Consider the following 14950-nt stretch of genomic DNA (forward strand, 5'->3'; position numbering starts at 1 on the left):
GTTCCCAGGCTAGGGGTCCAACCAGAGCTATACCTGCTGGCCTATAACCACAGCCACAGCAATGCCAGATCTGAGTTGCATCTGCGACCACAGATCACAGCAACTCAGGATTCCTAACCCACTGGGCTAGGCCAGGGATTGAACCTGTGTCCTCATGGATACTAGTCTGGTTCACTTCTGCTGAGCCACAATGGGAACTCCCCAGAGAATTTTTTTCTTTTCAACATTCTTCTATTTAATAAATCTAAAAAGTGTGGTCTCACTGTCAGAAGTCAAAAGAGCAAGTCATATTCTGCAAACAAACATGCCTCTATGAGAAGTGCCTGACGTACATAGGGAAGTAAAATGAGAATGTGACTTCAGCAATAATCATCGCTCTGGGCTGGTAATTACTATCAGGTAATTGATCAAGTTCAAATTCATCAACCTGAGAGGAGAGTTAATTGTTAATGCATAATGAAAGGTGCAACGGGAAATTAATGCTACTCAACTCCGTTTTTACCTTTTTAAAATGAAATTTAAATAATCCTTGTACAAAAGCAGCTTGGAAACAGCACATAGAGCTTAGACACTCAAATCGCGTACAATTTTCTGTTTCTTGTTACATGGTCCTTAAAAGCTCTGGACTAAGGAATCAGAACAAGCTTTAGATTGAGGAACACACATATCATACAAAAGACATCATCTAAATATATTTGAAGAATACAATCAATGTGCAGAGTCCGAGGAGTCACAGAACCTCTCCAACTTCTCTTCCACATTTCCCTCTTTCAGCGAAAGGGGTCGTGATTTCTCATCACCAAGTCTCAGACTTTTGGAATCATTTCTTGTCATTTCCCGAGCTCAACAGCTCAATATCTGCATTTTCTTCACATTCTGAACAACCTCTTCTTCCACACAGCCCTGAATTGTATACCTGCACATCGGGCAACCCTACAGGGACACACAACCATGATTCACTCTGGACATCATCTTTTTTTAATTTTCAGGCCACTTTCATTATGCCAGGTCTCTTCCATCTGCATTTTACAGCAAGTCATCAGCTCGAGCCCGGATTCCTCAGCTGAAGCAGCATGTCAGGCATAAACACATAACTCTCCATAATGGGCCCCACCGCAAACACCCACATCGTCGCAGAGTATTTGTCGTAAATTAGAGCAGACCGCTGACTCTCAGCCACAACTGACCAAATGCATCCCTTCCTTGGGCACAAGGGTCCTCAGATGGGAAAGTTCTTCCACTTCTCTTCATTAATTACTCATCTACCAAATCTTTTTTTTTTTTTTTGTCTTTTTGCCATTTCTTGGGCCACTCCCACGGCATACGGAGGTTCCCAGGCTAGGGGTCCAATCGGAGCTGTAACCACTGGCCTACGCCAGAGCCACAGCAACGCAGGATCCGAGCCACGTCTGCAACCTACACCACAGCTCATGGCAACGCCGGGATCGTCAACCCACTGAGCAAGGGCAGGGACCGAACCCGCAACCTCATGGTTCCTAGTCGGATTCGTTAACCACTGCGCCACGACGGGAACTCCCAAACCTTTACTCAACAAATACGTGGCAGGTGCTATTCCTGCTGCCCAAGATTCAACAGCAAGCAAAGTGCAGTTCCATTCAGACCTTCAAACCAGAGAAAAACCTCACCTTTTCTGCCACTACCCCACAGTGGTATTTCCTTTTGTGAAAATTTTATCCATTTTTGAACTTAGATATTCTTATTTTACTGTTTTTTCCTGTTAAATTATAATTGACTTACAATGTTAATTTCAAGTATATAGCAAAATTATACATATATTACCTATGTATTCTTTTTCAGATTATTTTCCATTACAGGTTATCACAGGATATCAAGTACAGTTTCCTGTGCCATACAGTAGGTCCTTGTTAATTATCTATTTTATATATAGTAGTGTGTATATGTTAATCCCAAATCCCCAATTTCTCCCTCCCCTCTACCTTTCCCCTTTGGTAGCTTTAAGCTTATTTTCTATGTTTGTGAGTCTACTTCTGTTTGGTGAATAAGTTCCTCTGTATCACTTTTTCAGATTCCACATGAATATTCTATGATATTTGTCCTTCTGTCTGACTTACTTCACTTAATATGACAATCTGTAGTTGCATCCTTGTTGCTGCAAATGGCATTACTCTTTTTTATGGCTGAGTCATATTCCATTGCATACATGTACCACATCTTCTTTATCTATTCCTGTCAACAGACATGTAGGTTGTTTCCACGTCTTGGCTATCGTGAATAGCGCTGCTATGAACCCAAAGGTGCATGTACTTTTTCGGATTAAAGTTTTCTTCAGATATATGCCCAGGAGTGGGACTGCTGAATCATATGGTAACTCTATTTTCAGATTTTTAAGGAACCTTCATTCTGTTCTGCACAGTGGCTGCACCATCTGACCTTCCCACCAACAGTGTAGGAAGGTTCCCCTAGCTCTACACCCTCTGTTATTTCCTTTTTCTGAATGTGATTCATAATTAATTCATTTTAACACTTGATTACATTTTAAAACAAGCCCACAATCTCTTATTCACACTTCCCAAAATCAGAAATCTGAATGCCTGACCTGACATCAGGTTATTTCCAGTCTGGATTTTTGCCCACTCAGAACGAATATTCACATGTCACTTTGCTAAAAGTAGTTTCTACACCAAATCCATCTGGAGATGTTATATGCTCCTAAACGTATGTCCCATAATGCCTTTTCCAAACACAACCACCTCAGAATTTTCAGATCAAAGATTGTTGACCTGTGTTCTTCCTTCCCTTCCCAAATAAAAAAAAAAAAAAAGAGAGAGAGAGAGATTAGCTGGAAAGATACTAGGTTAACCTTAGTTTGGGGGGGTTTTGGGGGGTTTTATTTTTAATAGCTTTCACCATGCCTCGCATAGAATAGTTGAGTTTAGAACAGGTATAGCTAGGTTGACTGGACATGAAATTAATTTAGAATGACAGCTATAGAGTGGACAGGGGCCAAAATGGCTATTACACTTAGGAATTAAAAATTTTAAACAGCCACAGTATTAAAACTTTTTCAGAAAACCAAAGCCCACTGACAGGTATAATTGCTATAATACTTTCTAACTTTTAACAAAAATTGGTCCAAGCGTTTATAGACCCAGAAGTTTTTGTTTGTTTCATTTCCTTTTAATAAATGAGATGGGTTCTGATCAGTAGTAAAAAACAAGGTACGCATTCTCTGGTCCACTGATGAGCAGCTGATGACAGCTGTCCCTGCGCAAGGTGGCTGAGGGGAAAGCACACACGTCTTCCTTCTCACCACCTGCCTCCTCCAATCTCACACAGCGCTGTCACCCTGCACTGCCCACATCTTCCTTGAGGAGAGGGGCTGGAAGTAGGAGTGAGTCAGTTTTCATCATCATCTCTGTCTCACTGTTTCCTGCTCAGAACCCAGATGATGCCACCTGAGCCAGAATGGGTCCACCAGCGGCCACCCAGAGGCCCTCCTGGGTGGGCTGTGCATCAAAGAAGAAAATAAGATGCTCTGTGACAATAAAAGAATGCAAGGCAAGAGGAAAAAACGTTTTTTAAAGGATTGATAAATTCTGTTAAACAACAGAGATGGACACAAAGGCTAGAGGTGCTAAAGTGCCAAGTACATGGGGTGACGGAAGAAGGGAAGAGAAAGTGGCACTTAGCATCCATGAAGCAGAAGAGGGGAGACAGGTAACTGAAACCTGCACACAGGAAAGGTAAACAGGGAGGAGAAGAATATAAAATGAAAGGAAGGACAAGTTGGGAAGAAATAAGACAGCGGGCTAGAATTATATCACATTTGATTTCCTAATAATTTCACAAAATGCACTGAGTACTTACTCTATTTTGGGCACTGAGGTAGAATAAAGTGGAGACATAGGGTAAAATTAAAAAGAGAATTAAAATGAAAAGAGATAGCAACTTGGGACCACCCCAGCCATAAAGCCTGTTCTTTAGAAAAGAACATTTTTTTGCTTCAAGAGCAGACTCTGGTATACATTTAACAAATAAACTCAATAAATTAATAAATAAACTGGATACATGATTGATAACTTGATGATTGGTTAGTAAAGAGAAGTGGAAAGAAAATAGAAAGGTTTACTTCTAACTGGAGAAAACAGACATGACAGTAGAAAGGCATTAAAAAAATGTGGAACATCACCACTTTTGATGGTAACAGGTACAAAATTAATGAAAAGGACTTTCCAGGTGGCTGACTCCACAGAAACAAATGATCAGACTCCATGATCCGATTTCAGAGTCTAAAAATGAACAGTCCCTCAGTTCTCATCTAGTGACCAGTAGAGAGCTTGGATGAACTGAGGCACCTGTCAATATTTGCAGAGGGAAGGAACCGTCTATTGGCATTTGTGCATGTTGACAACAGGGGTGAAAGGTCATTAACATCCACGTTCACATTCACAGGATTTACACTAAAAGCCTGCAACGTGTCACATAATGAGGTTTATGTGCATATACGTGCAGGGACAGGCATAAATACAAATACACTTTTATTTAGCTCACTGGCATTGCAAAGACAAATTCCCCTGTGGGCTACATAATGAACAAAAAAAACTTTCATGAACGTAGGAGTTCCCATTGTGGTGTGGCAGTAAAGAACCTGACTAGTATCCATGAGCATGCAGGTTCGATCCCTGGCCCCACTCAGTGGGTTAAGGATCCAGCATTGCCGTGAGCTGTGGTGTATGTAGGTCACAGATGCGGCTCAGATCCCATGTTGCTGTGGCTGTGGCAGAGGCTAGCAGCTGCAGCTCCAATTCAACCCCTAGCCTGGGAACTTCCATATGCCTCGGGTGCAGCCCTAAAAAAAAACCTCTTAATTTGAAAAGATACATGCACGCCTATGTTCAGAGCAGAACTATTCACAATAGCTAAGACATGGAAGCAACCCAAATATCCAACAGAGGACTGGATAAAGAAGATATGGTACCGGAGTTCCCGTCGTGGCGCAGTGGTTAACGAATCCGAGTAGGAACCATGAGGTTGCGGGTTCGGTCCCTGCCCTTGCTCAGTGGGTAAACGATCCGGTGTTGCCGTGAGCTGTGGTGTAGGTTGCAGACACGGCTCGGATCCCGCGTTGCTGTGGCTCTGGCGTAGGCTGGTGGCTACAGCTCCGATTCAGCCCCTAGCCTGGGAACCTCCATATGCCACGGGAGCGGCCCAAGAAATAGCAACAACAACAACAACAAAAAGACAAAAGACAAAAAAAAAAAAAAAAAGAAGATATGGTACCCATACACAGTGGAATATTACTCAGTCATTAAAAACAAAATGAAATAATGCCATTAACAGCAACCTGGATGGATCTAGAGTTTATCATTCTTAGTGAAGTATATAAGTACAGAGAAAGACAAATATATGATATCACTTCTATGTGTAATCTTAAAAAATGGTACAAATGAACTCATTTACAAAAGAGAGGTAGAGTCATAGACATAGACAACTAACTTATTGTTTGCACTTGTGCATGTCAACAACAGGGGTGAAAGATCATTAATGTCCATGTTCACATTATCCCGGGGAGAAGGGGGGGTAAATTAGGGTTTCAGGATTGACAGATAACATATCACTGTGTTATAAAATAGATACACGACAAGGATCTACCATAGAGCACAGGGAACTATATTCAACATCTTTTAACAATCTATAATGGAAAAGAATCTCAAAAAGAATATGTATATATTCATATACTCTATATACATGTGCATTATATATATTATACATGTATATACATAAAACAACCATTTTGCTGTAATACAACACTGTAAATTAACTAGACTTCAATTCTGAAAAAAAGAATGATATGCTATAAACATCACTTAAAGGAAAACAATGAAGAGGCTCATGAATACTGTTTCAGGTAATAGGGAAATTACAAAAACTTGGTCATGTGTTCCTTGCATACATTTATAGCTAATCCTCAATAAGCACAAATGTTTACTGTCTGTTAAGTATACTAAACACCTTCTAGGCTATCCATCTCACTAAGTTACATAAAAATAAACAGGTTCATACACAAAGACACCCTTCCAAGATACAGGGCAATTCACAGTATTTAAAGGTTATGCCAAATCACATGTTTATATTAAATTAGTTTTCAATATAAGCAAATAGAACTAAGAATGATTCACTCTTCCATCAAAGGGACACACCAACCAATATCGTAAGTTTAAGATCACGTATGTATAAAACTGCAGAATTTTAAAGCTTGAAAAGAAGACTGCATTACTTTTAACACCTAACATATTAATCCTGCAAAAAGCAGGGTAGGAGACCATTTCTAAGTACTGGGACGGTTTGAAGATTAACTATAGCTGCACAAAGATGAGAAGCTCAAAATGATACTAACATTTTAACCTTTCTAGATCTTAGTCCCCTCATTTGAAAAAAAAAATTGGAAACACAAATTTGTTTAGGCTGTAAGATATAAATTATAACAAATTAAGGTTACTGATATCCTAGAGCTTCCAACTCTCCCAGTTGCCAGATCAGGCAAGTTACTCAATCTCTTTGGCTCAACTTCTTTATCTGAAAAACGAGGTCAATAATAGAATAGGGTTACTCATGAAAATTAAAGGACATAATGTTTATTAAGCATCTGCATGAGCCTTCCATAAGTACTCATGAAGATCTTTTTAACTATACATAAATTCCAAAGTTAATATCAGAAAATCTTGGGAAAATACATATAAAAGTCACCAGGACCAAGGCATGGAGCCTACAGCCCACTTTCATAAAATAAAGCCTATATTGGGAAGAGAATCAAAGTTTATTTCGTATGAATGATTCGTGGAAAATATAAAATCCCTGTTCACCAATAACTTTTGGAATTTCTCCCCTGGATGATAACTCTTTGGGCGGCAGAGAGCAAAGCATTACAGACAGCTACTCTCTGCCAGGAAGCGGTCTGTGTTCTCCTTTCCTATGAAGCCCTGTTTCCACTTTCACGTCAGCCTTCGCGTCCTCTTCATTCACAGGCTCCATTTCTGGGCTATGGTGAAGAGCCTCCCCCCTACCAGCAGGCACTGTGAAGTGAGGTCTCCCAATTTCATTCTGGGGTCCTTTTCACACCCAGACCAACCAAAGGCTGAGCTCAGAAACCTGCCAGCTTGGCAGTCCCAAGGTGGGCCATCACAGGCACTTCTGTTACTGCTTCCCATCCCAGCAGAAATGGGAAAGTCCCAAAAAAAAGCACAAGGCAAACATCCAATTCCAGGTCCAAGCCCATTTCTTTGGAAGCACTGATAACTTTTGGACTCTTCAGGCACATTGAGGCCTAACCTGAAGTCTCATCCTCTCACATCCAAGACTCAAATATAAAGGGCATTTGGCTTACTAAGAGCTACCTCTGTGTGAGGGCCAGAATGGACTGCAGTGTTCTCCTGGTGCTCATCTCCGGTTTCTAGTCAGCACAGAAGAACCTTTTCTTAATTTGGTCTTTTTAGGGATGCACCCACGGCAAATGAAGGTTCCCAGGCTCGGAGTTGGATCAGAGCTATAGCCAGCCCACGCTACAGCCACAGCAATGCAGAAACTGAGTCTGTGACCTACAGCACAGCTCATGGCAGTGCTGGATCCTTAATCCACTGAGCAGGGCCAGGGATCAAACCTACCTCCTCATGGATACTAGTCAGATTACTAGTATCGGTGTACCACTGAGCCACAACAGGAACTCCAGAAGAGAGCATTTTTGCTTCAGACCAGACAAATCCCTAGACTTTTTGCTCTTGCTTGTCACCCACCCAAGCCAGCGGGCAGGATGCTCAGGGATGGGCAGGAGGAAGCACCAGGATAACAGGGAGTTTCCCGCTTCATTAGAAACGCTGGGGGTCCCAAGTTCAGCCCAGAGATCAGATGTCTAGCTGTCCTAGGATCTAACAGATCCAGCTACCACTCACTGAGTGAGTCTTCCCTCACAGAGTGAACAGCTTCTGGGTCTTCTGGCAGAGTTCAGCTCCCCAGACACCACTAGGGTGCGCTGTCAACTAACTTCCTCCTGGTGGTTTACTTCTACCCCCCACCCAGCCCCCAAGGATAACGGCAGAGTTGGGGACCAGGGTTTGATTCCCAGCTCTGCCACTTTCTACTTGTCTTGTCACAGGCACTTGAGCCTCATCAAGAAGCTATATCTCCTCGACTACCTGAGTTCTATAAGGACTGGGTGAACATGAGTCCATGAAATACTTGTAAAACATAAAAAGCTGTTTACTAGGATTCTAAACACTGTCTGCCGCAGGCTCTGCACTGACATTACGAGACTTTCCCAGGTAAGGCAGAGGTTCTCAGCCAAGGCGACACGTCTTTCTTGGGCTGATAGGGCCGAGGTCCATGATGAAGTCAGTCTGGAAAGCCGGCAGTGTAACTTCGGCAAGGCTCCCTCCCAAATTTAGATGAGCACTTCAGAGAGAGATTCTTCAATCTCCCCTCCCCACTCCCCTTTCCTGTTGTCTACAGTTTCAAACCTCCTCTGTTCTGGAAAGCTGTCTCCTCTTTATCCTTCTGTTCATCTCCGACATCTTCGGAAGCTCACCCTGGAGAGCAGCCGTCCCCGCACCTTCACTGTGGTTAAGGGCACCAGCGCTCCAAAGAGTCGGTCTTGGGTCTGAGGTGCAGTCTGCTGCCTTCTAGCTCCGAGACGTACTCAGGTCAAAGGATGGCTCTTCACGTCCGCTGATTGTGCAGCGTGCAGAAAGACCACTGTCTCATGGGGCTCTCGTGAGCATGACACCTAAGAAGTGCAACCTGCACAACCTCATTGTTCTCTAGTTTCTTGGCTTCGTGACTCCCATCGGCTGCCTCTTGGTCTTCCTCCTCCCTGAACCATCCCGAGCATCTTACATGTGACTTCTTTGTCCCTGGAACCGTCCCTTGCAGACTTCTTTACCCTACACTCTCTAGAGGCTCATCCTACCCCTTTGACTGTTGTGTGTCTCCTTCCCTCTTCTCATCCTCCTCTCATCCTCCAAATGCAGAGATCCCCAAAGAGTCTGCCCTTTGCCCCGATATTTTCTTACCTCATCCTCCCCTTCTTTCACTCCAAACTTCACCTCTGAAAATGATGCCCATCACCCTCTCTGGTTGCCTTCATTCCATTTCTCACAGAAATGCCACAGGAACCTTGAATTTGGGCTCTCCAAAACCAATCCATAGTCCACCCAAACCTACCGCTTTCTTGCATTCTCTGTCTTGGCGAAAGATGTCTTCCTCTGCCTTGGCTGCAAACTTAGCATCAGTGTTTTTTTTAATTTTTCCCTTTTGTTTACCTCCTACAAGCAACAGGTCACCAGCTTCTATTTTTCTGCCAAGTCTCTCTTCCTATCCATTGCCAATGCTCTTAGTTAGGCCTCCATCGTCTCTTACCTGAATTATTTCTAAAATCCAAGCCAGCTGTCTTTCCCTCTGTGCCTGTCCCCCGTCAACTCTACTTCCTGTCCAAGATCCAGACACACTCCTGCTCAAGTCACCATCTCATCGGGGTCTACAGAACTGGGGCAATGATCCAGCACAGCCTTGGGGTCTGCCACACTCTGGCCTCAACTGCTCCCCGAGCATCTTCTCACGTCACATCCACCCACTCACCTCCGCCAGCAACACCCCAGGGTGGGTGAACGCCGTCTGTCCCAGCATCTCCTTCGGGAGCAAAGAACAGGTTTGCTTGCAGCCTTGGAAAAGAGAGTTAGCATCCGTCCAGAGCAAACGGCAGGCAGGCTTGCCAGTCATTCCAAAGGAGTCACGTTTCCTAAATTCAGAATTATTCTCCTTTAACACAACCCACTGTGTGTGGAGAGCCAATGACTGACCCTCTCTGCTGTCAAATTGGGACCTGAGGCTCAGGGTACCAAGAGAAAATGTAACCTTTGGGCCACTGAGAGTAATGAACTGTCCCTCATCTCTGATGCAGGCATCTTCTTCCATCCAGATTCCACGAAACTATGCAGGATACCCTGTTCACAGGAAAGTAACGTAAAATCTCAGAGCCCACACTGTCTTGAAACTAGACTAATGCTAATATTTAAGAATAGGAACCATATCTCCGCCTGTTTTGCCCCTGGCATCTTTCCTTTCAGAAACACCGAACATGTTGAGTCAAGTCCATCTAACACAAGCACGCCCAGGAAAAGAAAGCTGGGATGGATGGGCTGCTAAGTGAGAGTACATTTCATTTTCAAACGCATCACTTGTGCGGCTCCAATTTAAGTAGTTACAAATTTCTACTTACATAAATTAGAACAGAGACTCTGACTCGAGGCAAGAGCTGGTGGTTGCTTTTGGCAGGACACCTTTCCATCCCTGCTCGACAGAGGTCAAAAGGCTAGAAAAGGTCTGCTGCTGTCTCATTGCTGCCACCTGCCTCCCACTCAGAGCAGCTGTGGCTTTAGGGACAAATCAAGGTTAGGCAAAGGCAACCCAGGACAATCTCTCTTTCCCTCTCCCTCCCATACCCCTCCCTTCTTGGTCTCTTCCTCCCTCCCTCCCCCTCTCCCTTTCCCTCTCTCTCAAGCTTGAGATAATGTACAGCCATCGTCTTCTTCCTGAGTCCCTTTTCTTCCTTGCACTCTGGCCATTTAATTGCACTCTGGCCACAAAGCACTGAGGAACAGAAGGTTGAAAGTTAAGCCAGTGAATTTCACCACTTGTTACAAGAGCCACAGAAAATTATTTCACCCAAGTGAATTTGGATGATTTCTTTCCCTGTAACAAATTACTATCAAAAAACCAAAGGTCCTTAAGATTCCCAGAGCCTTGCATCAATAATGGGACAACTTAATTATGACTGGCCTCAATTCGCAGATTTATTTCTAAAAAAGCAACTCACATGGAGCACTGCACACACACCAATGCCCCAAGAATCCTCGTTTGACTCTCACAAAGAAAAAGATGCTACCGTTGTCCCCTGTTACACATGATAAAATCAAGACAGAGAAGCGGCCTAACTCATTTGCATGGGTGCAGAGCTGCTAATCAAAGCTGACTTCTGAGTTCCCGTTCACCAGTGTGATAATAGGAGTGGCGACTGAGCCTTACAGTAAAATGCCTGCAGACCCCATCCACCTCGCACACCTACTTGGGAGAGAGATGGTTTCAGCATTTGCCCCTATTAATTTTCCCCCACCGTTCACGTAGAAGTTAAGAGCTCTGGATGCTTACTTGTTTTTAAAACAAATACGATGACTATTTATAACTGAGAAAAGGAATCATCAGTCCAACCGGCCTGGAGTTAGCGTTTCAGCTTCGCATTTGCATTTCTGCAGACACCACAAGACTCTTCAGCTTCCTCCCACAGACGACTGTCCTCAGCAGCCACCCACAGGCATCTCACACCCATTCTGATTAAAAAAGAGACAGTGAGCGAGAAACTCTAGTTTACTTGCTGTACATTTTCCGGGGACAGCTGTTCTTTATTTTCTTCATCTTGCACGCAATTTGCCCTTGGCAGGTTAAGATTACCATGCAGTCGTGGTAAAATATGTTGCAAGGTCACTGTGGGCAGCTTCCCTTCCACAAGGATTAACACTGGAACTATACGCTATCATCTTCTCCCAGGTCCATCTTGAGACCCCATACAATTCTGGAAGCAGGAAAAACCCTCAAGCCAACTTCAGGAAGATGTTCTGAAAATGTAAAACTTTGCTTTTCAAAGAAAGAGGAATTCACATCCACACACCACAATCCAAAGACTGTCACATCTTAGACGTGGCTTCCTACTTCTCTCCCATGAATTCACAGCTTGTTACAAAGCTGAATTTGATAACTGACAGCTTGCCTAGACCGACGTTTTAATGCCATGCTCTAGAAATTAAAGTGAATATTCAAATTATCCACATATGGAAGATTTTTCGAAGAGACACTTCATAAACAAAAGTGGCATATGAATGTAGTTTTAGATCATGAGGACTATTTAAAAAAATAGCAAGTATAAGAAGTTTCTAAACAGAAGAGTCTTGCTTTGTTTTTGCATCTTTGACAATGCACACACCTGAAAAATCTGGTGTCATCCAGTCCCCAAAAAAGATAAGGTACTGGGCATGGAGGGGGCAGTTCCTCAGGTTATTTACTTAAGGAAGTTATTCTCCAAGCTCTGAAACCTTAAGGTTTTTTGTTTTGTTTTGTTTCATTTTTGACAGCCACGTGGCATCTGGAGGTCCTGGGCTCAGGATCAGATCTGAGCCGCAGTTGCGAGATAAGCTGCTGCTGCAGCAACACCAGATCCTTAACCTACTGTGCCCAGCCAGGGATCGAACCCAAGATGCCGCTGATCCCATTGTGCCCCAGTGGAAACTCCTGGATTTTTTTCACATGTAACATAATACGTCTTTCTATCTATGTCTAAAATACTACTTGTAATTCAGAAAGATGCTGACGAATTCATAAAGGAGGGCAAATCTGGAGTTCCTGTCGTGGCCCAGTCGTTAACAAACCTGACTAGCATCCATGAGGATGGAGGTTCTATCCCTGGCCTTGCACAGTGGGTTAGGGATCTGGTGTTGCCGTGAGCTGTGGTGTAGGTCACAGATGTGGCAAGGATTCAGCGTTGCTGTGGCTGTGATATAGGCCGGCAGCTGCAGCTCCAATTCAACCCCTAGCCTGGGAATCTCCATATGCCATAGGTGCGGCCCTAAGAAGATTAAAAAAAAAAAAAAAAGAGAGGGCAAACCAATACTATATGTTATTTGAAAGTACTAAGTCCAACCACAAAGAGAAGAATACGTTTTTCCACTAATCTTCCAACAACTTTACAAATTGTTGGAACACAGAATAGCACCAATGTGGCATTTTAGCCAAATCTCTGAACACTCAAGCAAAAAAATTGCTTATGAGCGCTTCCTCTGTGTATAAGACATTGTACAAGGTGTGACACAGATCACAACAGTGGCTTGGATCTGATCCCTAACCTGGGAATTTGATATGACTTTGGGGCAAAAAAAAAAAAAACATTTAATGAGTAGTTAAATCTGCTCTACACAAAAACTGGCTCTTTACCTCCACACACATGGGTGGGAGCAGACAGCGTGTATGAACTTCCTAGTTACGAGCTTCTAGAAATGAAGGATCTGAAAGTGACCAAATGAAAACTTCCCCAAAGGCCTCTCTTGTTGCCTGACAACCCCTTCTCAACCACAGAAAGACTCATCTTCTACAGAGTCATCCAGATGCCTCCTTCCTTCCCCCCGCCCCCACCCCGGTCTGTCCCCTCCAGCCCCTCTCCTAATCTCTCTCAAGGGTTCTCAGGCCCCAGAGGCAGCACATTCTTCCCAACGCCTCCGCTTCAACACCCACTCTTTTTCTCGTCCAAAGCCTTCCTTTCCAACACCCCACACAGGTGCCCAGGACAAGTGCCCTCGTCCTTCAGAGGGCGGCCCACGGCCTGGATCCTCAGGGAAACCCTGAGTCGGTGGTGTTTCTGAGGCCCAGGAGGGGCAAAGAAGACCAAACCCACCCACCATCACCTTCCAGAGGTGCAGGCGGCTGCAAGGGCAGACCCCCCAGGTGAAGGCGCCGCATGAGGGTGGCTGCACAGACAGTAGTGGAGAAGAGGTGAAAAATGGCTTGAGAATCATGGTGTCTTTTCCCACAAAGGCAGCAACTACCACAGGCCACCAGAAACTGGCTATCAGGGGGATAGTAGGCGGGGGCACCAGTGAACATGTCTGAACTTGTCGTGGATTCACCTGCAAAGCCTCTAAGTTAGAATGTCCTTGATTTCTGAGACAATGGACTTGGCCGCTTTTTGAGCCATCTCGTGATTTCTTCTCTCAACCTCGATTTTTAGGACAGAGGTTCCATCCTGCATCAATCACAATCTGTCTCATGATCCCAAACGATATGCAGATCCAGGACCAAGAGCCCTCCTAAACTCTGCTTTCTTAGGAAAGCATCTTCTATCCTCTAAAAAGCAGATGAGAAAATTCCTGTCTCCACTTTACTTTTTTTTTTTTAAGGGATGTTCCCAGGCCAGGGACTGAATCTGAGCCACAGCTGTGACCTATACCACAGCTGCAGCAATGCTGGATCCTTTAACCTGAACCTCTGGGCCAAGGATGGAACCTGCACCTCCACAGTGACCCAAGCCTCTGCAATATGATTTTTTTTTTTTTTTTTTTTTGCTTTTTAGGGCTGCACTCTCAGTATATGGAAGTTCCCAGGTTAGGAGCTGAATCAGAACTATAGTTGCCAAAAGTACACCAAAGCCACAGCAATGTCTGTGTAACCTACACCACAGCTCACAGCAACACCAGATCCTTAACCCACTGTGCGAGGGCAAGGATCGAACCTGCATCCTCATGGATACTAGTCAAATTCATTTCTGCTGAGCCACAACAGGAAATCCATGCAATCAGATTCTTAGCCCCCTGTGCCACAGTGGGAACTCCTCCATGTGGCTATTCTTATCAGACCCCTCACTGCCCATAGCAGAGGCCCAGATAACCAATGATTTTGATTCAATCAAGCTGACTGGGTCCAGGAAATCTGCATTTTCCAGAAGCACCCTGGTAATCCTAATATATTTCATCAAGACTGCCATGGGCCCTGAGTTTCCTTGACATCCTTTGTTTCCCCAACCAAAACTTAAAGGTGAAATCCCTTTGCAAACTCTGACTCTCTGTGTACCATCAACTGCTCCAAGTGGCCATGTCTCCGTCTGCTGGACCAGGTGGATGTCCCCGTGCTGTCCAACCCCACTGCCAAACCAGTCATCCCCAATCAGTCATCTGGATGGAATATTCCAACCTAGGCCAAATTTGGGGTCTTCTTTGAGCTAGGTCCTCCTACGTACAGCTACTGAGTTTCTGTATTTACCTTTCCAAGCCTGCTACTCTGCCATCCACCATTCTCCAGTACTTACCCGGACACTTGTTAACTAAATGCAGGGGCCCTGAGTACTTTCTTTCACTGTTTCTTCAAGCTTCCTCGCTGTTTG

General features: G+C 44.1%; 1 protein-coding gene across 18 annotated transcripts in view; it reads right to left on the reverse strand.

The window, feature by feature from the left end:
- The window catches only part of ARHGAP10 (Rho GTPase activating protein 10), a 349411-nt gene that overhangs the window by 141569 nt on the left and 192892 nt on the right, over window positions 1-14950 (reverse strand). The gene's annotated exons all lie outside the window — the stretch shown is intronic.

Source organism: Sus scrofa, chromosome 8 (assembly GCF_054392235.1).
Source record: "Sus scrofa isolate SSC_HxYL_T2T_F1_AM1 chromosome 8, Sscrofa_HxYL_maternal_Yorkshire_Landrace_v2.0, whole genome shotgun sequence".
Taxonomy (NCBI): Eukaryota; Metazoa; Chordata; class Mammalia; order Artiodactyla; family Suidae; genus Sus; species Sus scrofa.